This window comes from Chironomus tepperi, unplaced genomic scaffold (assembly GCF_022539635.2).
Source record: "Chironomus tepperi strain 1889 unplaced genomic scaffold, CSIRO-AGI_Ctep_v1 contig_406, whole genome shotgun sequence".
Classification (NCBI taxonomy): Eukaryota; Metazoa; Arthropoda; class Insecta; order Diptera; family Chironomidae; genus Chironomus; species Chironomus tepperi.
In genome coordinates, this window is record NW_027226528.1 from 483751 (window position 1) to 509174 (window position 25424).

The window sequence follows — 25424 nt, forward strand, 5'->3', positions numbered from 1 at the left end:
CTGTCCCAGGAATGATATTGTCTCTGGCATTCTTCTTTCGAAATGTATGTCCTATCCATTTGTACTTTCTCTCCTGTATCTCTTTATTGATGTCTTGCTGACTTGTTAAATGAATTGTCCAATTTGAAGGAAAAATGACAAGTCTTCCCGAAAAAACTACGGCTGGATCGGAATCTTTGCGACAAACCGTTACATGTTGTTCCGTGACACTCATGTTGTCCACCACTGGCCTACACTGTAAACCTCTTAGTACGCTTGAATGCTTTTGCTTCTCATAACGTTACTGATTAGTGTTTCATACAAGGGACTTGAAAATGGCATTTTGAAACAATACGCTTTGAAGTTTTAATAGCATTGATGTGGAATTTTAGAATCATTAGTCTATGGAGTGTAATAGATTTTAAGTATTTAATGCCATTTAGTAATTATTAATCAATGAAATTTTTGAACATATGCAAAATTCTCTAAAAACTAATTTTATATATTGAGAAAACTTGAAAAACTAGTTTTTGTAGAATATAGTTGTAGATTCAAACTTTTATCTCTAATCTCGAAACTAAATTTTTCATTCATTAAGCATATTCAATTTCCAATAAATTTGAACATTGTTCAAGGTTAATTAAATCTGAAATTTCAGTCATTAATTATGCAATTTTACGAAAGAAAACATGAAAATTTCAACAATATTGCACATGAAGAAAAGTTTTTCCAAGCATTATGAAAAACTTTTCAACTCCAACGCCTAAAAGTTATGCTAACCCTCAATCCATTGTATGATTCTCACACAGCATTTGAGAATTAAGAGTATCGAGAATTCAATTCATTAAATCTATAAAGTATACATTTGATTCAGCATTATGAACATAAATTCTCGTCTAAATTTAACAAAAAAGTTGATTTTTCTCTATATACTCCATACATACGTTATTGCCTGCTGTTGCTATTGCCGCTTTTCACCTTTAACGTATTCATTTCATTCTAACAAGATGAACTTGCTACATGTCGATGAGTGAGTACATATGTTCATTCCTAGAAATGAAATTAAAATTAAATCTTTCTCACCCCGTTTCGCTTAGTTCTTTCTTTTGTTTGAAAAAATTTTGCATGCAACTGCATTGAAATAATTTAATTCTTTTTTCTATCCTTGCTTCTTTCATGAGGATTTTTTTCGGGAGGAAATGTGCAATATGAGAATTAAATGAAATAAAAAAGAAAGAGCATTTTAGCTCATTTTAATATTATTTTGCCGTAGATTCCACAATCGAAGCATTTAATGCATATAATTTAGACAGAAAGCTGCAACTGCAACACTCGAGGTTGAGGGTGGAAATTTGATTTGATTGATTATTAAGCGCATTTGTGAGAATGAATCTGACCAATTTTTTTAGATTTTCCGAGTAGCGCAAATCGGTTATTCGATCCAAAACCCGGAAGAGTGTCTCAAGTTGGGACTCAGACTTGATGGTGAATTAGGCTTAAATCTGACACCCTGTCAGAGTCACGCCTACTTAACCTAACAGACAATAATTACTTACTTTCTTACTGGAACCATTCTCCGATTTAGTGCCTAGGTTGCTACAAAAGGTTCCATCTTACTCTGTTGCTGGTTGTATCACAAAGCTTCTACAAACACTCAGTTTGGACATCTAACTGGCATTCCTTCATTACCGTCCTACGCCATGTTAGACAATAATTATACTCACCTAGATAAGCGTATTCATTGAGGAATCCTGGATTTTGGATCGATTAACCGATTAATTGTGCTATTCGGATTAGGTTGTAAATATTAGAGTTCAAACTCAACTCAGATATGTGTGAACAAGCCGTCTCGAGACTCCAAATTCAAGTCAATTTTGAGCCATGCAGTTAATGCTTGAGCGGTGAAAAGAGGGTGACTTTAAAATGATCAGCTAATAAAGTACATAACATCCAGAATTTCCCTTATCATACCATAACTTAACGATACGTCTGCTATCTAATTAGATTTAAAACTTTTTACTACATCTCCAGCTTCGCAGACAAATCAGCGACACTATAATTTCCTAACTTAATTTTCCGCTCATTCATGAAATAGATTTGATAGCGGTAGAATGCAATGGATTAAACTTAGATATTTTAGATATGCTAAATGTTGCCATTCTTATCCACAAATTTTATCATGAAATGTTGAAAAGTGGGAAATAATTTAATGTGCCCCTTTTGCACTCTCAACAATGCCTCACCGAAAAAAAAGTACTCTATTTTCTAAAAACAAAATATATTTTTTGTGTATGTCTGTTGGCATATTTGCTTGTCATGGTGTGGCAATTTTGTGGAGCAAAAAAAAAAAGTTTGAAATTGTTTTTTCATATGTGCACATTTAAGGGTAGTTGTCAGTGGCGTAATAAAGAGGTACAATCAGAGCAGCGGCACAAGAGCGTCGGTTGAAAAGTGAAAAAGAGAAATTCATGCAGAAATTATTACTTTTTATAATTCAAGTCTAAGTTTGAAGAGCTTTCAAGCATTTTACTATCAGTTGCCATGACTTGGTAGTCATAGCTACATAAAATACACATATAGACACAAATTAGCATGTATTGTATAGCGCATCAGTAAAGCCATATATTGCAAAACATTTTTTCAATTTAAAATTTTAATTTAGAATGAAGAGAGAGATGGAAAGAGGAAAACAGAATGAAATTGCTCTGATTTCTAATATTATATATTCAGTGATGCATAACATGAACCTTCTTCCTTATTCTCTTTATAATTTTTCATTCAATTTCAAATATGTATTGTATCAAAATCTCTTTTGCTTATTTTAAAATCGCTTTGAAATGAGTCGAGTAAAAATTATTCAATTTTAAAATAAGCGAATGGAAGAAAAAGAAGGAAATCAGCAACATCGTCAAGTGACTTGGGTAACATAAGAATTATTCAACGATGCTTGCTTAATATGCATAAATTTTTTATAATGTATGATTTTAATATATATCAGATTTTTTTTTATTATATGAACGTATGTACATATTATAACGAGCATTTAATTATCAGATCACATGCTGCATAGAATATTCTTCTCAGTTCAACAAGAATGGGAGAGCTCTCAACAAAAAGATTTATATTATTTTTTTTTTATTTTTCAGTGTTGAGCTTTATTTTGCATGAAAGAACAATAAAATGAAACATTCACTCAATAATAAGTACATTCAGGTTTATTTAATTATACGAAATATGGTGGTACGTTGCGTGAGTTGTTGAGATTAATTAAAGCTTTAAATGACGCTTTTTTTTGGGTGTTTAATCATCATCAATGTAATAATTTTACATAATTATAGAAAAAATATAAATTTTGTCATGATAATTCGCGAGGTCACTAAAATTAAATACCTTCTACTGCTTTATCGAAAGTGTTGTTTTCACGGTCTGTTTAAGTCCTTTAAACCATGGTTGTCAAACTGTTTTTGGAATTTTGGAGGAACTGAACTAATTTCAGCTTTAAACCTTTTGAAATACATGACAATTCGGCAGTAAACCGGCGAGAATTTGGTATGGTGCAGGACTTAAAACAATTCAGCGACTGGCATGACTCTAGCATAGTGCAGGACTTAAAAAATCAGAGACCGGCTTAACTCTGGCACGATGCAGGATTCAAAACAATGTAGAGACCGACGTGACTCTGGCATGGTTCAGGACTTAAAACAATTTAGATACCGGCGTGACTTTGGCATGGTACATAACTTGAAACAATTCACAATCCGGCTTGACTCTCGGATGATGCCGGATATAACAAGTCAGAGACGGTGTGACTTTGTATTGGTGTCGAAATTAAAACAAGTTGGAGACCGGGTTAACTCTGGCATGGTGTTTAATTCAAAGCAAGTAAGTGCCCGGAGTGACTCTGGGATTGAGTCAAATTTAAAAAGAAAGGCGAAATAATGCCTGCCTGGGCCGGATCTTTTATCGATTAATCGATTTGTTCTGTTTGTTTCAGTTGAATTTCGGCTCCATAAACAATTAAAATTGACTTTAAATTGCAAAATTTGCAGCTGTTGTGACATGATCGAGAAAAACGCTTGTAAAACATCCCTTTAAAGGATAAAAAAAATTGTCAGAAAATCATCATCCATTTTAAAGCCTTTAAAATCGACGTCAATGAAAAAAAAAACCTCAGTCATCAAAATATTGCGACAATAAATCAACTTTAACTGATTGTGACATAATTCAATAATAATAAAAAAATATAATCTTTTTGAAAAAATCTATAAATAATGACAACGAGCTTGCAACGAGCAGAATGAGAATGGTAAATATCTTTACCAGCCTTCATTTAAGGCTTGATGATGATTCAAAAAAAAAAATGAGAAGAGAAAAATACATCGTGTATCCACGTCTCACTCATTTATACAGTTTACTCATCATACGATGAAAATAATTTCGTGAAATACATTAAATTATTTTTTCCAGTTTGTTATTGCTTTTGTATAATATTAAATGATGAAACAGCAAAAGCTCGTTATTAATTCCGACGTACGAAGTACAGTAGAGTTTTGTTTTACACGGAAATTTCATTATGTCATTTTCAGCTATAAATATGTTTATATATAAAATACACTGAAATAAAGTTCAGCATCAAAAAAAAAAAGAGTTCCTGCCTCATTCGCTTTTATTTAATTATAAAAATGTCATTTGAGGATCAAAAAATTGACGCGAAACGTGTACGTGCATGAATGTATAATGATTTTGTTCCTCTCTCATTGCAATTCAATCGAAATCAATCGGAATGGCCAAAAGTCAATGTTCATACATATATTTTTTGAGAGAAAAAAAAGGTGAATTCAAAGTTCCGTTTGATGATTTTTTATTTTGGCATCAATTTTCGGCACTGAAATAAAATATTTTTTGCAAATTATTTTTCGTTTGATATTCGAGAATGTTTTAACCTTGTTCCAACAACTTGTCACAGTTGTGAACTGATAAATATTATAAAACGTGCTATAATTTTTGGGGGAATAATGAATATTTGTGAAATAATTTTTCGTATGAAAAGTGTATGTACCTCAATTAAGCCTCTTTGACGACTTTTCAATGAATTTCGCTATGTTTGTGTTTTATTGATTCATTTTAACATAAATGGGAGAGTTTTTGTTTCATTATACATTAAAATTAAGCAGCTTATAAAAAATTATGAATTGAATTTTTCGGAAAAATTAGATAAGAGGTTTAGTTTAATTCAACTTTAAGTGCTTTTTGAGTTGTTATGTATCCAGAAAAATTTTTGATTTTAATCTTTTCTGGAATAACTACACTTAAATACTTCATCAAGTGAGGTTTCTATGGAGATTGTATTACAAATTGATATGGAATACAAATTTCTGTATTGAAAAGTTTCAGAGAAAAGTGAGTAAGTGGGGATTAAAAAAACTTAAAGCTTATCAAAATTATGTAAGCAAAACAAATTCTAAATTCGAAATTTCGCATATTAATAATATAATTTTGTTCATTATTCTTTCCGCCTTCCTGTCATTCCGCTTTTCAAGCAACGTCTCTATTTTCATTCTAGATTTGAAAAAGTACCAATTTTCAGATCATTAAGAACTAGAGTTGCGCTAGGGCGTTTCTCGGCTGACTCGTTGTTTAACGAGTGAGAGTTTGTCGGACCACTGCTCTCAGAACACCTACAGTTTGGGTTCAAAACCAATCCGGTGATGACGCTTTTATCAGCTTATTGTCTTTGTTCTGCAAAAGGAGGTTTTGAGCCACGTTCTGACTTCAAATGATTAGAAAAAGGACAGATGAAAAAGTTTCTCAATTCTATGACCGCTTGGTCGGTATCCTAATAATTAGGTACTGAAGTAAGAAACCATTCTTCCACCGATCTATCTGGACTCACTATCCCAAATAGGCAAAGAGTGGTTCTGTGGCTTTCATAGTACAGAAAGAACACTACGGTACCTAAAAGCGGTCTTTTTGTCTGTTCAGACATTTTTCAAAACTAATAAAAATCCCATACTGTGTTACTTGTCCCTCATTAGGAGCTTATAATTTAAGTTACCTAAAAATCAATTTCCTTGAAAATTCCTATTTTAAAAATCAGAGTTCTAATTTGGAATAAATATTGGTAATTTGTAAAGTAAGCTTCAAATAAAATCAAGTTCCTATTTTTAAAATAAATTCTCCATTCCTAATCGTGTTAAAAACTATTCCAAATATCCATTCATTTATTTTTCATTTAATCAACAAAACTTTATTTGACTTCATTTAAATGATCAACAATCAATTTGACTTTTTACAATCATGAAATATTTATTTAAAAAAAATAAAAATCGCTAAAAGAAATTTAAGTACATGTACATCGATATACATACATATAAAATTGATCAACGTTCATGTGCATCGTGCGATGCAGCAATAAAAAATTTAATCAAATTGGTGAAAAGAAAAACAAACATTTTATATGTCAATTTTGTAAACTTGACATTTATTGAGAGGAAAAGCGCAGGAGTTGAATACAATTTTCTTTGGGAATTTTCAAGCATTGAAAGGAATTATTGTGGGAATTTCAAAAGCAAACAAAAATCTTTAAATAGCTGAATTTTCAATTGAAATTGCACTAAAGTTTCTCATCAATTTCTTATTAAATGAAAGTTTATTAACCTTTTTTCGCCCACGTCTTTTGTGTTTATTCGCATAAAAAATTGAAAGAAGCAAGAAAAAAATTCAATTTTATATTCTGATATTACATCGGGGGTATAAATCTCAAGGGCGAACAACGATGGCGAGCGAATGGGGATGCAAAATGCAAATTCAATCTTGAATTTTCAATTACCTCAATCTATATTTAAATATGCTTTATCCATAAACTAAATGCGGTGTGTATGTGTTACTCTATATTGATTTATAGTTCTTTTATCGGACAGTTACACCAACAGCATTTTAAATGCGAATTGTGGGCAGTTGTGTGAATAATAAAATATGCTTTTCGAGTTTATTTTTTAGCACTCTCTACTTTTGCCTCCTGGTAAAAAGCTTTCACGTAATTCTGTGTTAATCTTTAAAGCTTGAACGCAATACAGGCGATTATTCCATTAATAAAAAAATAAATAAAATTTTGTGGTCAATATAATTTTAGTGGGCTTGTGTATCTAGCAATGGATTTTGTGTGATTGACTTGATTTAAATCAAAAAGTGGATTACATGAAGGTGTCTGTTTAATGTCAGTTTGATTCGTAATTTGAAGGAATAGAGTTTTTGTGGTAGTCTGTACAGTAGATGTTGGGTATGAACTTAAATCTTGTTCATTCAAAAAGATATCCGTGCTGCGGTGTCAAAAATACTAGTTTTTATAGCTACGTAGATTCCTATAGGGTGATGAAAATTGACAGAACTAGCAGTCGATTCGGTTTTTTAATGGAAAAGTCGACTCGACTTCATTTGAAATTCAAGTCGACTTCGATCTCTGGAAAAGGGTGATGTTTAATAAAATAGTATAAGGTTAGAGTACAGGTCAAATGCAGTGGAGGCGTAGTGATTTGAGAGTCGGTCAACCATATTTTAAAACCCCCCTCCCCTCCATGTTTTGGCTATTCTAGCCAAGATTTCTAAAATTTGTGATTCACGACACCATCTTCTCTGTGAAATATTTGATCACCCTACTCACCATAGGACGAAGCAAATCTAACGCGAAATTTTAAAAAATCCTTAAAACCCAAACTTATCATAATGAAATTTAACAAGCTTATCATAATGGAAAGAACATAATCTTCAACCGAAACGACTTTCTTTTCATCCTTTTTGAATTCTCATTTCCATTGGAATTAAATTTCTCACCCTAATCGACCTGGCAGCTGCAATCAAAAGAAGCTTTAAGCTGATTACCTTAAATTGTCGTTTTTTTAATGCATGCTTAGCAAAAAGTTTTCTTTAGCATTCATCAGAAATGCATAAATACAATAAATTCATGAATATCATTTGAAATAAATGTAAACACAAGTTACCTACTTCTCAACGATTTCAAGTTGAGAATTTTTCTCGTACATAACAATGAGTTTGAATTTTAAAATTATTCTGAATAAGAAGATGAAGTTGAGAATAAGAAATTATTGAAGTTGGTGTAGAAATATTGAAGAAAAGTGGTTAAAAGAATTCAAATGAAATTGAGTATTGACAATTTTTGAACATAAGGCGCTTTTTATGTTCAGATCATCTTGAAAAGTTTTGTTACCTATTCAGATTATTGAGATCTAAAGCTACACTAAGACGATTCGTTACAAGTAATTTTGCAGTAAGAGAGGACGTGCCAGACCTCTGCAATCAGTGGACCTACAGTTTGATGATTCAGAATCATTCCTGTCGTTACTGTCTGTAGTCTACAAAGTAAGACTGTCAGACATTTGATTCGAAAATGGACACATGAAGAAATTTCTCTTGCTGGAGCCCATAATTATTAGGTAAGTATTGCAATAATTAGGTACCACAGTACTAAAACATTCCGCCATCGAACAATTTTGAGTCAAACTAGTCTTATCTGATGAAAAATCACTTAAACTGAATTGTTCAAATTATTCAAATAAATCCATTAGACAAGTGTTGTTCAAACTATGTGCCGCAGCATACAGGTATGCCACCGACATTTTTTGAAAATACCATGAACCGTATACCATGTTCGGCCTCGATTAAGGGTTATCACCAAGGTTGAATCCGGTCCCAAATGAGGCTTATCCACAAGGTTGTGTCTAGTCTCGAATAAAGCTTATAACCAAGGTTGTGTCTGGTCTCAAATGAAGCTTATCACCAAGGTTGTGTAACACAGAAATAGACAAACATTCAGACAGCCAGAGTGAGAACAAAGATGTAAAATATGAATTAAAAAGACGAGCAAGTGAGTGAAGGCAAATAATACGCTACACAACACTCATCATCATCAAGACTCCTTCTTCTATTTCGTCTTTTTCACATTTTTTTGCATTTTTTAACTTTTCATTTTCATTTCTATTCTACAACTGCAATAAAATAAAACTTGAATTGAAATCAAATGAGAGAATGTGATGTCTGTAGATAACAGGAGGGGAGAAAGAAGTTTTATTTATGTGAATAATATAAAACCATATTTGCGATCTTCAGCAGAAAATTTTTTTTTATGCTTAAAATTTTTTTTAAGCATCTTCTTCCCTTCCTTTTATGCTCATGCTGCATTCATTTATTTCATTCATTCATTTACTTGCCATATGGAAGCAAAAGAAGAATGGATATGGATCATATCATACAGCATATATATCGTAAAACGGGAAAAATATGAAAATTTTCTGCATGATGCATCAGTGCTTCATCCTCTCTTTTTTTTCTCCATATTTCGTACATTTTTCACAAATTAAATAGAAAGGAAGTAAAAAAATTTTTCTTCAATTGAATTTTTTTTTTATATTTTTTCATCTTCTTATTCATTTATTTACGACACTTGCATATGCTGAAATTGTTTTTCAAACGAAAAAAATTATGTCTGCGATGCACTTTCGTTGTTTTTACAAACTTTTATGCTTTATTCAATTTAAGTAAAAAGAATTTACTTGTTTACTTTTAAATTGGCTTTGGAATATGTCATCAAATGGAGATGAATAAAAAGAGAATATGTTGACGAGATGCAAAAAATTATGGAAGACTTAAAAATATCTTTTAATTCGTTTTCCTTGCTCTTTCCATGTTTGGTGACAGTGTCGTGGAAGGGATGAGGGGGTAGGGGCGGTTGTTGAATTTTTAATTGCATGTATCGCGTATGTAGAAAAGCTTTTGACTAGCAAATTGAAGAGTTTTTCCAAAAAGTAGGACTTGACACACCATATCCCCCTTTCTGCTAAATCCATCCCTGCCCAGGATTGACATCAATTTTGCTTGCATTCACCATTAAAAAATCAAACAATTTTTTTTACAATTTAAATTTTTACGCCCTTAGCATTCATTACAATCATTATATGTCATTATACGTGGTAATAGTAATCATTTAAATTGGTTATGAATATTCAATAGACTGCTTAATTTTCATTGGTTATCGGTACACGTGAGCTTTTTTTACTTTTCACAACAAATGAAATTAAGGTCAATAAAAAGCATACTGGCATACATTATTCAATAAAGAATTTAGATTTGAATTTTTGGAAATTTATTTTGCATACAAAGATACATGAGTGGAATTGATTGTGAATGTCCTCATAACCATAAGTCGATGATTGGATGATTTCAAGGAATATATCAATGTTGTCCATGTAATTATAAAAGAAGAGTCAAAGTAAACAGGCTCTGATGGGCTGGACATGTTATTAGAAGACGTGTTGAAGCTACACTAAATAATGTCTTTAAGTCAGACTGTGTGGATGGTAAGAGAGCTGTAGGCAGACCGAAAAACTCCTGGAAGGAAATTGTCGATAGAGACAGCATTGGCAGGCGGAAGCCGACGATAGATCCAGTTATAGGCGACATCTGAGAGAGGATTGTGTCACCTGCTTAATCTCGCATCGGATTTAAACTGAATTCGGCACCGAATTTCTAAATAATTCTAGAAAATTGAAGGTTTTATCAACTTTGTGCACTTTGATGACTTTGAAACGTTGATACACACTAACTGCTTAATCTACGAGATCAAGCAGAAATTGGATTTTTGCTTGAACAATATGAAGGAATTGCCAGCACCATGTTAGAGTCCCTCCGGCTTAGCAACAGAATTTGGATCGATTAACCGTTTTGTGCTATTCAAGCTTAATACAAGATGATTGCACAAAAAATATACCTATGGGCACTGAATTTCTCCGAAAATTTTCGATTAATTTATTTTGACAAAAAGTTTACTGAAACTGTCACTCTTCTTTTTATTCATAAATCTTTTCGTATCATCACATGCCATCCATCTTATTTCTCTTTTTTTTTCATTACGAGAACGATGAGACAGATACATACACACACAAACACATTTGGACAGAAAGCTTTTGCCATATCACGTTACAGTGCATGCATTGGATAGATGGATCATAAATTTTTAATAGGATTATTTATATGAAGAAAGGAATGGAAGCAAACATAAAGAAAAAGAAAGAAATAAAAAAAAGTTTTTAAAGATGAGCTCATGAATTATTTTCAATCTTTCTAAGTCTACATAACAGCCGCAATGTCAATCTATTTACCTATTAACCTATTCATATGTTTATCGCACTCGAGAATCTGAAAAGGAATATGACAAAGAGGATAGATGCACACACATTTATGTCAGATGTGAAAAGGAAAAGAAAAAAAACATTTCAATTTTCATGTTATCAATCAATTCTCTACTTCTGTATACTTCCTTTCTTCTTCATCATTCATTTATGGAGAATATTTATTTTGTATCATTTAACATATCCTATTCATATCCCCACAAGTGGAGAGATTTTATGTGATAACATGTTGTGATATGTTTTTGAAAGGTATGGAAAAAGGAAAACTTTTGAATTAGTGAACTAGATTTTAAACTTATGTAGGTGTTGGATATGTTTTCAAACTAAAATAAATGCAATGTTTTAACAGGTTTGGGTGAAACTTAATGTCAAAAATGTAATTTTAGTTCCTGAGAAGTTTCTTACTCTAACAATATTTATATCAAGATTTATGGTAATTTAAGTAATTTACAGAGGCAAATACACTCTCCTTCTTAGCGTTATGTAAGGGAACGTTCAAAAGTTTCGTTGCTTTTAGGGGGCATGAGGTTTTAAAATTTTGTCACCGAGTACAAAATTTGGATCCTGATATTGTTATAAAGCGTTATACTAGGGGAAGGGGGTCTAAAATAACTCTATTTTTAGCATTACATAAATTTCAAACGTTTCCTAATATGAATGTAAACGACCGTTACATCAAAGCTTTAAATAAATATCTTTGAATAAATACATTTTCCAAATGTGACAAAAATACTTTTGCAAGTTAAAAGTCACATGAAATGTGAAATGAAAAGGATAATCAGCATTTGAGAATAATTACCTTTTTAGAGTATCCTGAAATTTCGATTTCGACAAATTTTCGATACTGAGATCGAAACCGAAGCTGCGACCGAAGCCGAGGCAGAAACTGAGGCCGACACTGAGGCCAAGACGAAGTCATAATCAGCAAGGAAGTCTTCGAAGTCTCGGTATCGATGAATCATGACACCAAGACTTGAAAGACTTGGCACGGAAGCCTTTATAATCACCTTTGTAAAACAATCATGTAAATAGTCACAGTGTTTGGTGATATTTAAGACGTCAATCAATCTTCTACTTCTAAAAGCAGCATTAATCAGATTTCGAAGTCGACTTGGATTTTGCAAAAATAAATCGACTCGATTCCATATTAAATTTGAGTCTATTTCGAGCTCTGGAATTTAATAAGTTAATGCATTGGTGGACAATCTGTGTGTTGCAGCACATTAGTTTCAAAAATACCCCGTGTGTGGTTCCAGTCGAGGCTTACTTGTAAGATGTGTCGTGAGAAATAAAAGGCTTCATCACTACGTTAATGACTTAATTGCATTTTTTTGTGTTCAATTTTTTAACCTCTAATTTAAAATTAAATCATAAAAATTCAAATTTAACTAGGTAATTAATTCATTGATTTTTTCAAGCTCCATTAAACTAGAGCAAAACAATTGAAAAACTTTTTTCTGTACATCTATTGATTTCTCGTTAAGAAAATTTATAATTGCTCATTCCAAAGGTCAAATTACTGTGAAATTATCCAGTATAAAACCACAAACTTTTTTATGATTATTAACTAAAAGAATTTTGCTATAAAGGAAATTCCATTCTGTATTTATTCACACGCACAAATGACCTCAGAACTGTCAAAAACTCATAAAAGGCAAAACAACATCAACACATGAGAAATAGTGCGGAGCTATAGAAAAAAGAAGAAAAATTGATGTAATAATTCTCCACAATAATAATAATAATAACGAAGCGAGTGTAAAGGATGAATGGAAGTCATATCGAGAAGAAATAGGAAGCAAAAAAAATTGTATATAATCATTCCAAGCAGCTTTATAAAAACAACATTTTTGGCTGACGAAAAACAAGGCAAAAAGGGAGGAAGAGAAGCAATGTTTATGGTTCATGACATTGTTGTGCTGCTGCCAATAAATATTTTTTTTTTGTTGCCTGTAGAATTTCCACCGCTTATTTGCGTGATTATATGAAAAAAAAATTTTTACTTTCCATTATTTTTTTGTGTGCTGCCTAACAAAAAAAAAATTTGATTTAAAGATTTTTTTACGACTCAAAAAATCAACTATCGAGCATGAAAGCTCTTCTCAGTCCTTTTCGTTAAAATCTTTCGTTAAAAGAGAAAATTTGTGAGAGAATTGGAACCGAATGGAAGTGAAAACTTTTCATATTTGGAAGATCTTCAATAGTTTTTTGTTCCATTAACTGGAAACTCATGGATGCGCACGGGACGAAAATGTTACATTCTGCGCAGAAATGGAATATCGCAAAACTTTTTATGTTTTTCATAAGGAACCGCTTGAATCAGTTTACTAGTGACACTCGATGCGGGTAAAACGGATTTTATGCATGCCGTGTGACACAAAAATAGTGAAGTGAATTAAAAAAAATTATTTTGGAAATTTATTGTGAGATTAAGACAACAAATTGAAGTAATTAAATTGTTGTGATAATTTTTCATGTGTATTAAATCAAAAATTCTCAATTTTGTGAATATTTAAAAGTGATAAATAATAATTTTTTGTGCTTTAAGAAAAGAGAAAAGAGAAAAAAGTATAAAAATTTTTATAATCCTTTCAGCATTTCCCAAAGGAAAAATAGAAGAATTATGTGAGTGAAATGTGATGATGATGATAATAATCAAAGTGTCGATTGGATAAAAAGTAGCAAAAAGCAGAATCGATTAATAAGAAAAGTAGAAAAGAAGAAAAAAAATATCAAATGAAAAATTGTATTGATTTTGTTAGAAGAGAAATTCTTTAAAGTACAATTGAATAATTTCAAAAATTTTTGTGAATATATAAAATAAATACCTAGAAGACGCATAGGAATAAAAAAAATATAAAATTAAAAATTTTATTAAACGTGAGTAAATGTGAAATAAAAATTCATTAATTTCCCTTAATGTCAATCCCAATAAAATCTAATCAGTCAAATCACATTAGATGGATGAATTATTTATGAGAAAACTACAAATGTGAAAAGGAAGTGCTAAAATTGTTATTTGATTGATGATGATTTGAGAATGAAATTGTAAAAGAACAAGATAACTGAGGAAACACATTGGAATTCTTAATGTCATACTGTGTGAATAATTTTTAAGACATTGCAGTACGGTATCGCTCTAGACAAGCGAACACACACAAAAAAAAGGGGGATAGAAAAATGTCAAGTGCTATTAAATGATTTCTCTTTTTTTTTGCAAACCGCAGCGACCAGCCATCGTCGTATCTGAGGAACATTTCTGTATTTTTTTCTCACCCATTCCATTCCGGATTTTGTGATAAGAATCTAAAATTGAATTTTCACATCACAGTTTGCTCACGGGCAAGCTTCGACGAATGGGTTATTCCATTCTCTGACTACAACCACATCGTGTCGATCGAGACATTTTTTTTGCTGCTTCAACCAACTGTGTCTGTTGGTGGTCGCAATTACTTTTCAACTTGATTAAAAATTAATGGTTAAATGAGCAAAAAAAAAAGTTTTTTACTCGCTCGCTAGCGTTCATTATATTTATTCTTCAAAATGTGAAAAGCTTAGCATGAAATGCCTGAAAATTTATATGCCACTCATATTGAAATGTAAATTTAATTCGTTACCTTGGGTATGCAAAACTTATGACTTGTGATTTACACAACAATGTATAATTAATTCCTGAATTTATGTTTGTTATTCATTCGGAATGTGTTTGCCGAAATGATGAGCATTTGAGCACGTTGTTGGATGTACAAGGTAGTATGGTCTGTTGGGTATGATAAGAATATGAAGGGAGGCTATGAAGATTTGATGGGAAAATGGTGAAATATAAAGAAATTTGAAAAAATAAAGAAAATGTTTGGGAAATTAAAGGATATCGGAATTGACTTGAGATTTTAAGGAAGTGAGGCTTTTAAGGTAATTTAAATGAAGTGGGATTGCAGTAGAATTGAACCCTGCAGGCCTGAATTTCCTGCATTTTATGTAGATGCATAAATCTGCAATTTTGAACAAACCCTAGTTTGAAGGAATAATTAACATGTTTAATAGGAATTTCAATGCCGGCATTAAAATGTACACATGTATGTAACTTTAAATTGACAAAATAATTAGGGATTGTTGATATTTTGAGAGCCATAGATGTGTAAATACTGAAATTTATTATTTATTGATTTTTCGTAATTACCAAACTAGTTTTACTTCAAAAAATGTTTGGCATTTATACAAATATTTAGGCTTTGCTGTATAAATTGATTGGTATTTGTATACAAACCCGAGCGACACAAATGAAGAAGGACCAAATGGAAGCCGCCTAAATTTTGAAGCATTTGATTGTAATGCCAATAAAAGAAATTTAGCGAAGCCTCAAAAGCTCCGTGGCGAAGCCTCTTCCACTTGTGTTGCTCGGGTAAAAGCCCTAAATAATTTAAATTTGTAATGTCTATCAGCTCATGTTTATAGTCACCCTGCCAGTCACAAAACCCTCCATGAATAAATGAATAAGGCAAACAAAACAAAAATTAACAAAAAAATTTGCCGTATCAAGGTACAATGATGCTTTCTGATACTAGATTAACATACCTTATAAAATGACATATTGACATTCTAGCGGTGATATTTCCATATCAACTGTAAATAATTCATGAAATTCATGATTGGATTTTTTTTGTGGTTAATTTATTCATTTTTAAATGGGCGGCATGTTTTTGATGCGGAAAATTTCAATGTGAACTTTTTTTTGTTGGTTCCGAAAGTTTTTCTGTGTGGGCCTTTTTTTATATTTCTATATTCACAGTAGAATAAATGTTATTTTTGTTTAATTGGGAAGAAATTTTGCACAGCCTTTAAATTTACAATTTAAATGATTTTTATGCTGATTGGAAAATAAACGAATTTTCTATTTATTTGGAAATTACTCAAAAAAAATTATATATTAAGCAATTCTTTACTTTTGTAGAGTATTTCCAAGAAAATTCTGATTTTTCCTAGCTTTTCATTTTTATACCGCCTTAAATCTTGATATTTAATACAGCCCACGATTTAAGAAAAAACTTTTGCGGCTTTAGATCGGGAAATTTGATGTGAAAAATACAAACAAACGCCTAGTTGAGTTTGGATATTGAAGAATAATCTAAACATGATTTTGATGTGTAGTCAAAAATGAGTTTGAACAATTTTTGGAAGTTTCCTCAAAATGTAAAGAAGAATTTGGCATTTGATCAAGTCAATAGGTTGTGAAAAAACCTTTTAAAGTATATATAAAGTCAAAACAGAACTCAAATAGGATAAGTCGTCTAATCAATTCAACATCCGGCATCAGGTCGACGTAACTCTGACGTATTCCCGGATTTAAATTGAATTTGGCACCATCTCTAAAAGGAATAAATCATCCTTTCATGGTACAGTAAGACAGCTATGGTGTCTAATAGTGAACTCTTTGCCTATTAGGGCAAGTCTGAGTCACACCAGCCTTGTGACAGATTTTTAATTAATTAACTGATTTTTGCTATTCGAAGAATATTGATGCAAAAAATTTGTAATTTAAAATGCCTAAAAATTGTCTAAATAATGATTTGATCTTCTAATATTTCCTATCGGAAGTAAAGGTTAAAATTTGACATTTTCGCAACATTTTCTTTTGAATCTTTCAATTAAAATAATAAACATTTAATTTCTAAAATAACATTTAAAACGTAAATATTTTGATTCTATTGATTTTCAAGTTAGAAATCAATGGTTATAAAACCTGTGTGCCGCGACACAATTTTTTAGAAATGACTTGAACTGTATGTCGTGTGTGCCTTCTGTCGAAGCTTATTAAAAATGTGTATCCCGTAAAATAAAAGGTTGCACACCACTGCTGTAGATTATATCAACTTCTAATTTATTAAATTCCAAAAAGTTGTCAATTATTTTTGAGGATGAAATTACACGTACAAGTACTGAATTACAACAAAATATATATTCGTGTCGACATCAAACAAATCTCAAATATCATCAACATTATCATCATCATTAATAACGTAAATCCCTTCGCATTTACAATACAAAAAAACGTAAAACCTTAACATGTAACGAAACTGATTTCAAATGAGATATAAAAAAAAATCAAAAAAAAGTCATGCTTAGTTATTAAGTGAAACACTTAAAGCTTTCCCTTAATTCATTTTCATTTCCATTTTTTTATTTATTTATTTATTTATTTTGCCTCTAGCTTTTAATCAAACATAAGCAAACTGAAAAAAATACACATGTATGAAGAAGAGAAGAAAAAAATAATAAAATTGAGGCATGCGAGGGCTTTTTTTTTATTTTCACCTCCTGCTCACTTCTGTTTTATGCTCATATGAAATAAACGCAAAGCTGTTTTTGATTTATTTTTAATGTGTGTATAATCAGTGAAGAGTTATGTAAGACGGATGGGTGGATTTGATGGTAAATTGATGGAAAAATATGTTTGAATATGAAAAAAGAAGTCGTCCTTCAAAATGTTTGTTTTTTTTCGGGAAGACGTCAATTGAGATGAAGAAGAAAATTGCTCACAGTTTGAGAAAATAAGTCAAATTTATTTGATGAAAAAGAAAAACATTTTTGAGAAGGAAAATTTGTAATTTAAAATTTTTTAAGAATTTTTTTAAACCTTTAGTTGCTAAGTGTTGTAAATTAAATTGAGTTTTGGAATAACATCTCAAAGGCTTTCTCAGAAGGACAAACTCAAATAAAAAAACGGTTATAAATTTTACGAGCTACAAATATTTATTTTAATTTATGGATGTGGATGAGTTTTGGCTGTTTTTCTAGATTGAAAGTAGAACAGTCAAGCAATAAAATAATTTTTGTTTATAGGCACAACTTGGGTACATATTGGGCACAACTGGTAATCCTGAACATAGAAACTAAATATTATGAATAGCACAAGTCGTGAATTCGATTTGAAATCCGTCATCAAACCACTTTCATTCTGGCATTTGATTTAATTCTGGCACCTTTACAGAGTTACACCAGTTTTGGGTCGGATTTTTGATCGATTAGCTAATATGTGCTTTTCAACCACAGTTTGAAGTCGACTTGAATTTTGTATGGAAATCTTGACTAAACATACAAAATCCGAGTCGACTTCGACCTTTGTGCTCAAATATCTATTTTTTAAGATATTCCAACTATATTTGGAACAGCAGGGAAATTTCAAAAAATATCAAACTTAATTCTAAAGCCAAAATTCTTCTCATAAGATTTTTCAGCTCCAATAATCCCAAAAAAAATATGAATAAAATTTCAATAAATTTCTTATGATAAATTTCCTGTCATATAATTTTCAAATCGCACTAATGCAATGACAAATTGCCACCATTATCATTCTTGTTCATAATTTATTGAAGGACAAGAATTTAGTTTCTCAAATGCCAGAACCAAAAAGTTATGTATTTATGACGCCCTTTAATCAGTTTATATCATCGCTTTAAATATTTATGGATAATAATGGATATTGACGCGCATTCCAAACACTTCAAATTTTGTTCAGGCATTCAACAATGCAATGTAATTTGATTCCACTATCGGGAGAATAAAGACTGGCAAGAATGTTGATTGAAATTGAAATAAACATCTCAAGTATTTTTATGCTAATTGAACATTACCATTTTTATGAGTATTTTTCAATTTCAATTTTTCTACTTCTTATTCTCTATTTTCCACTTGATCTATTCATCATTCTGTCTATTGAGTTTACATAAAAAATGATAATCAACACACAAAAGTTTTAAACTTATCCGAGAGAAAAAGTTTGCCTTTCTTTTGTTGGAAACAAATTGACTCGTTTCAATAAATTAATAAATACTTTGTAAATTTTGAATTTTTAATGCGACGTGGGATATTTTCACAAGTTTTTAGTTATTCTATTTTAAGAGGCTATCAGTTTTCATTTTGAGTAGGTATCAAATAGTCCAAAATTTTCTCAGGCTATTTTTGATAAATTATTCAAATTTAGTTCATAACTTCAAAAATAAAGTAAGCAATTTAATAGTTACTAATGTTTTCGTGTTAATCTATATGTGTTAAGAATATATCAACTGTCATTTAATATTCAAAATATATTTGCCATTAGAATTAGTTGATTTTCCCCTTACATAGTTGTTGACCCCTTCATGTAAATATTCAGTTTGTTTACAAACTCCAAAGAATAAACATCATTACTATTTAAATCCATTAGGAATTAATTATATTTATCCATAAATAAGTCTTGTGCTATACGCCGCTATAATATGAAAGACTATTTGCCATTTATTCATTTGCAACACTTCAAATTGATTGGAAAATTCACAAAAATTCAATAAAACTTATTTCAAAACATTAAACGCAATTAATTTCTCAGAATATACATCACATCCTCACTTTAGCTGATTAATAAGCTGTAAGAAAATCAATCAATTCAAACGTCTCTCCATGATTCAATCAACCATAAAAATTAATCCACCTAAACATACCATTATCTTTACTGCAATCGTATTAAGTAGATTGAAAGTTTATGAACAATTAAACTCTGTGGATATCTCTACAAATGTCAGTAATTACAATGTTTTGTTAATTACTAGTTTTCAATGTTGAGTTTATATCATTAAAACTCAATTAGATCGCTCGATAAACAGCATCAAGCACGAAGCATCAATTTGATTTAATATCATCACATTGGGATGTGTTTATACGTCTTACTGTATAGCTTATGGGTATATCATGTCGCACAAATTATCAATTAATTTTAAAATCTTGTTATCACAAATTAAGTTTGTCTTGTGATCGTAAATCTTTTATCTTTTTGTCTCGGATGTTGCAAAATAATTACGTTTGGCTTGTTACAAATTTTATGAGATTGAATGTAGGTTATATAGTTCTGTATATTGGTGAACATGATGCTGAACAGTCTCAAATTTTAAACAACAATCCCACTGCTTATTTAGACGCCTAGTATACTGTAAATAATTGATAAAATTCTTCAAGGACTTTATTGACATCCAGAATAAAGTCAACAACAATAAAGCATCATCTAGACTAGTAAACCAAGAGATAATTAAAGAAAAACTGTTTTATTTATTTTTCATGTTTGTTGAATTAGAAAAGAAAACATAAAGAGATATAAAAATTGTAAAAATAAATAATTTATTGAAGCATTCATTCAGTCCCATGAGGAAATGAGAAAAAAATATTCTTTAAGTCAAGATAAATAAATTATAAAGGAAACGATGAGAATTTTATTCTCTTCTCTTTTTAACTTCAAGATGAAATGTAGGACATCCGAAAATTTTAAACCTTACTCAAAACTTTTCCTTGTCCCAATTTCTGGAGGTTCGATAGAAAAACTTAGTGGAGCGTTTATCAATTTTTATTGTTGTGATTTTAAGCGATTATCATGGATTAATTGTCTTGGTTGGATGTCTTCGATGATTGTTCCCAATTTTTTTGCATTTCAGGGTTGGATGTGGCTTATGGATCAAAGACTTTTAATCTCAGTAATTGCTCATGAAGATTAATGTTTATTATAATCAGTTGACATTGATAAAATGAAGGGAAATAATTCGCTTCCAATTTCTTCTCCCTTTTTTACGTCTAAAGCCCATGCCAAATTCTCAATTTTAACAGAAAAATCCCCAAACGATTTATTCACAATTGAAGTGTTTAAAGAAGAAAATGTCGTCGGAAAGCAGTGAAGTGTTCAAGAGGATTACTTTTTTTTTGTTCAGTAAAGTGGACACTCGGCCATGATTCTACATCCATCAACATTTTTTTTTCTTTTCAATTTTCGGAATGAGTGGCAAGATTAGGAAATTTCATCAATATAAGAACTTCGTATTCATTTTAGACAACAGAATAGGCATGAAATGAAAATCTCAAGAAATGAAAAATATTAAGTGTGTACTCAACTATGGCTTTAGTTCAATTTTCCATTTTTTATTTGTAGGATGGAAAGTCATTATTTGAATAGAATTGTTTTTATGATTCTTTGTGCTGATACAATGTGAAAGTCTGATACAATTCTATCTACATAAATTCGATTGCTACTCACAGTTCCTTCAAAATTTTCTAGACAGCCTCAATGGAAGGAGAGGGGGAGGGGGGTTCTCACTGATTACGCTAAAGAAGGGAACTGTTTAATTTCTACCCCCTCCATCCCCATCCCTTGTTACAAAATTATGTATTGTCGTTGTTAATGCTGTTCCCCAATTCCAGACCCCCTCCTCCTCCTTAACAAGCGTAACATAACAAATGAACATCCCTTAACTCTATAATCTACCTACAAATGTACTTATACATCTCAAAATCTCAAAATATTGAGTATCATGCATGAATAGTCCTTAAAATTGCAAAATTTACTTAACAATTTTTCCCAGAAATTTGAAAATAAAGAAAACTTTTTTACCTTTCCACAGAAAAAAATTGAATAAATGATACTTAAAAAGCTTCAATAAATGGGAAATCATTATGTCGGTTGTTAAGCTTATTATTGCAAAAAGAGCAATTTTTAGATTTTTTTTTTTCTGTGGGCTGAAAGCTATTTACAAATTTTTTCGTGTTGCATCCAATTTTCATAAATATTTTGTTCATACACAGACACAGAAAGAGCAAATAATTGAAGCATATAATGCACATAAATTAGCATAAAATTGATTCTCATAAAAGGAAGTAAAATCAGAAGCATGAAAATGATATAAAAATTAAAATGTGCCAATATCTCACACTCTTACTCATTATTTTAATTCAAAATGAATGAGATTTTAATCATTTTTGCTCTTCTTTCTGTGCTTGATATATCTATAGAGAGTGAGAATAGGATAGATGAATGTAAAAAGCAATGAAATGTTATCACATATCATCATCGTCATCATATAGAACTGGCAAAAGAAGATTTATATTATGATATATTTGCTGAATGGATTGGAATTTAATGAAGGCACAGAACAGAACTAAATTGCGTATTACATATAAGTAAGAGTGAGAGATATGTATCTCTTCAACAAACCGATTATGTGATTATTTATTAATGGGAAAAAATTTCATATTTCATGAATTATTTAACTTGATTTCCCCTTCGATTTCCTCCGTTCATAAAAATTGATTGTGGATGTATGGAAATTTATCTACCCAATGTATTGAAAAGTCATTAAAACATTTCATTCATTGATATAATTCATTTTGGTGGTGGAACGGAAGTTTTCAACATAATACATCAGAAAATTTGTCATTAATATATGGAACATGCAAAGAGGTCGAATTAAAATAGCAGAAAAAAGGGTTGCATATACACAATAGCTGGAAAAGAGAATTGAATGTATCTGTAAAAGTATGGAAAATAGACAGCATTTTTGCTAGGCTGTTCATGTGAGGTAGGATTTGAATGTTATGAACCCGAGCGACACAAATGAAAGAGACTTTTCCAAGGTTAAAATGAAAGCTGTCTGCATTTGGCATCCATCTAACTGCCAAAAAATAGGCGGCTTCAATTTTGTGTTATTAAAAGAGGTTTAGCGGAACCGGGCGGTACCTTAGAAGCTCCCTAGCGTAACTTTCTTCATTTGTGGCACTTGGAACAGAATAACAACATTAGGAACCTACGAAAAATAGACAAAACACAGACAAATTCACACCTCAAACTCAAAACTCAAATACTCAGCTCAATCAACATTCAAATGAATTTCCGGAACCAATTTTACCCCAAATTTCTAGAAATTCTCTCCCCAAAATATATGTAGAACAAAACAAATTCAGATTGATTGCAAATTTCCCTACATAATTGATGAACAAAAGAAACACACTCAATTCCATTTCTGAAATATTTATAGACAAAGCAATCAGGTGAAAAACGATAAAAAAAGATAAAGAATGATGGATTAAGTTGACGCAAGATGTATTAGTTTCTATCTTCATTCACTCAATCACATAGTTTTGTCTATAGGAGAGAAATCTGTGATTAGAGATAAAATAAGAAAAGTGATAAAAAAGGAAGAAGAGATGAGATAAATTTAAATTGATGGATTTTGATAGGTTTCTTCAAGTATTAATTTAGGATGAGATTTTTGTGAATGAAAAAAAGTTTTTCTTTTTTTTTGTGCTCCTTTTGTTGAGAAAAGAAAAAGTTTGTATATTTTGTACATTAAAGGATTTTGTGAATATCAAGAGTTGGAATATTATTTTTAGATAAAGTGATAGATGATGATGTGGAACAATGAGTTTGAGTGTTGAATGAAGAAATTTTGTGGTATGGAAATTTGATGTTTAAAACCAATGCGTGCAGACATCTTGCGGTCATTCACTTATAATGTTCGAATTTTAGACGGGTGGGGGAATAGGGTATGTGAACGATTGCGTAACAGCTTTTGTATGGACTTTTTGCAACAATGGGAGGAAGTGGGTTTTAAAAATTTGATTATTGTGTAACAAGGGTAAGCAAAATTAGCGGATAAGCAATCTTATTTATGACTATCATATTCCAACGTATGTGGAGTTTTCCCTAGTCGACAACTTGACATAATGTCTAGTTAATAACTGTTAATAACTAGACCAAGGATCGACTAATGACATTTTCTCCGAATTATTCGAAAAATATTGTCATTAGCCGATCGTAGGTCTAGTTATTAGAATATTTCTAGGCATCATTCCAACCATATTGTCATTAAATTGATCTAGATCTAGTTGCAAACTAGAATTCATGTTAAATTGTCCATTCGCGCTAGTTTACTACAAAATGCTTCCATGTAACTCTATTGCTGGGTCTGGCAACATATTTACATACATACTTCATTGGTTATATTGATCAACTGTGATCCATGGACTCATTTAGTTGGCATCTGAAGCTGTCTCTATTGCTGGCTACCCTTTGCCAATTACCTATCTCTATAAGACAACAGATCATCGATCGCAGTGCCGTTGCTATAAGCAAACCCAAAATTATATTCTATCTCTATAAACAGCCTTTTTCCAAGAGTTCTTTGGCAGCCATCATGCTTTTTTGTCACCTTGTATGTGTAAATTACCTGTCCGCACGTTAAGCTGCCATTCTTTCACCAATGCTCAGTATTCCAACAGCTTTTAAAGCTCCTGGTCGTCATAATCCTTGCAGATTCCAACAAAAAGGTAGAATTATGTCTGCTTTATTCATTATATTCAAACATTGATCTCCTCAGCTTAGAATATCCATTCAACATTTATCCTCTTGCTTAGTATTGAATAAATTCCAATTCAATTTCACAAATAAAATTCTTTTAATCTTATCCAAAAATAAAATCAAATTTTACTTTGATTATATTAAACATGCAGAAAACAAATTTCTTTTTCATTAGCAAAACTTTCATGAGCATGACGAAATAAAAAGAAGAAGTAGAAAAAAAAGTATCAGGGTCTTTGATATTTTTCAATACACTACAGAAAATCCAATTAAAAGCGCTCAGTCAGAGTGGAATATAAATAAGATTTTCATTTTTTATCATGCAAATAAAAAACGAATGAAATTCACATTTTCTTTTCATTTGACGGTCATGTCTTCGTTTTGATTTCATTGTTTGCTTTCAAAATCTAATTTAATTCTCCGAGATGGAGCTGCTGCAAGAATGTACAGAAATTGCATTTTAAACATTTGATCGAAAACAAACAAAAAAATTCATCCTTAAGTTTCTGTCGCTTTCAATTATAATTTATCATCATTATCAAAGGAATTACAATCAAGTCATCATCATTGCAGCAACAACAAAAAAAAGTGTTGAGTAGATTTTCTGCATTTTTTTGTGCAATTTATAAAAGGAAAAAAAATCTCTCCTTTATGTCGCAATTAATAATGCAGACAGTCATGCATGAAAGTTATATAAAAGAGGAAAGATAGGAGAGAAATATCAGCATGCTTGTATGCATAAAGATATAACATCAATGTGCTTCATTTGACAGCCAGGCACAACAGCGGGAAGGCGATGAAAAATATTTTTTTGTGCTTTATACAATCATCATCATCAAAACACATAAATATAGAAGAAGAAAGAAATTTCTCAGTGACGAGAGGAAAGCGATAAATTCAATGCAGATGCATGAAAAGCTTGCAAAAAAACTGCAGTCACATTATTTTCAACTGTTTTAGCAGTTTATTTAAAGTTGGTGATTTGGGTCTTGTCATGTCATATCTTTTTATGATTTCTTTGAGGATATAATTATTAAATAATTTTCTCAAAGTCTTTTTTGGAAAGCAGACAGCATAAAATTGGCCGAAGATCAGGT

The 25424-nt window shown here is 30.9% G+C and overlaps 1 protein-coding gene across 5 annotated transcripts in view; it reads left to right on the forward strand.

Moving 5' to 3' along the window:
* The first annotated feature begins 13516 nt into the window (after positions 1-13516).
* LOC139096789 (zwei Ig domain protein zig-8-like) overlaps positions 13517-25424 on the forward strand; it is an 89232-nt gene continuing 77324 nt past the window's right edge. For 2 of the 5 annotated variants that reach the window (XM_070648537.1, XM_070648541.1), the window contains exon 1: positions 13523-14060. The gene's annotated coding sequence lies outside the window, so the exon portion shown is untranslated. Of the gene's footprint in view, positions 14061-25424 lie in introns of all 5 variants that reach the window. The other 3 variants (XM_070648538.1, XM_070648539.1, XM_070648540.1) reach the window with 3 other exon arrangements.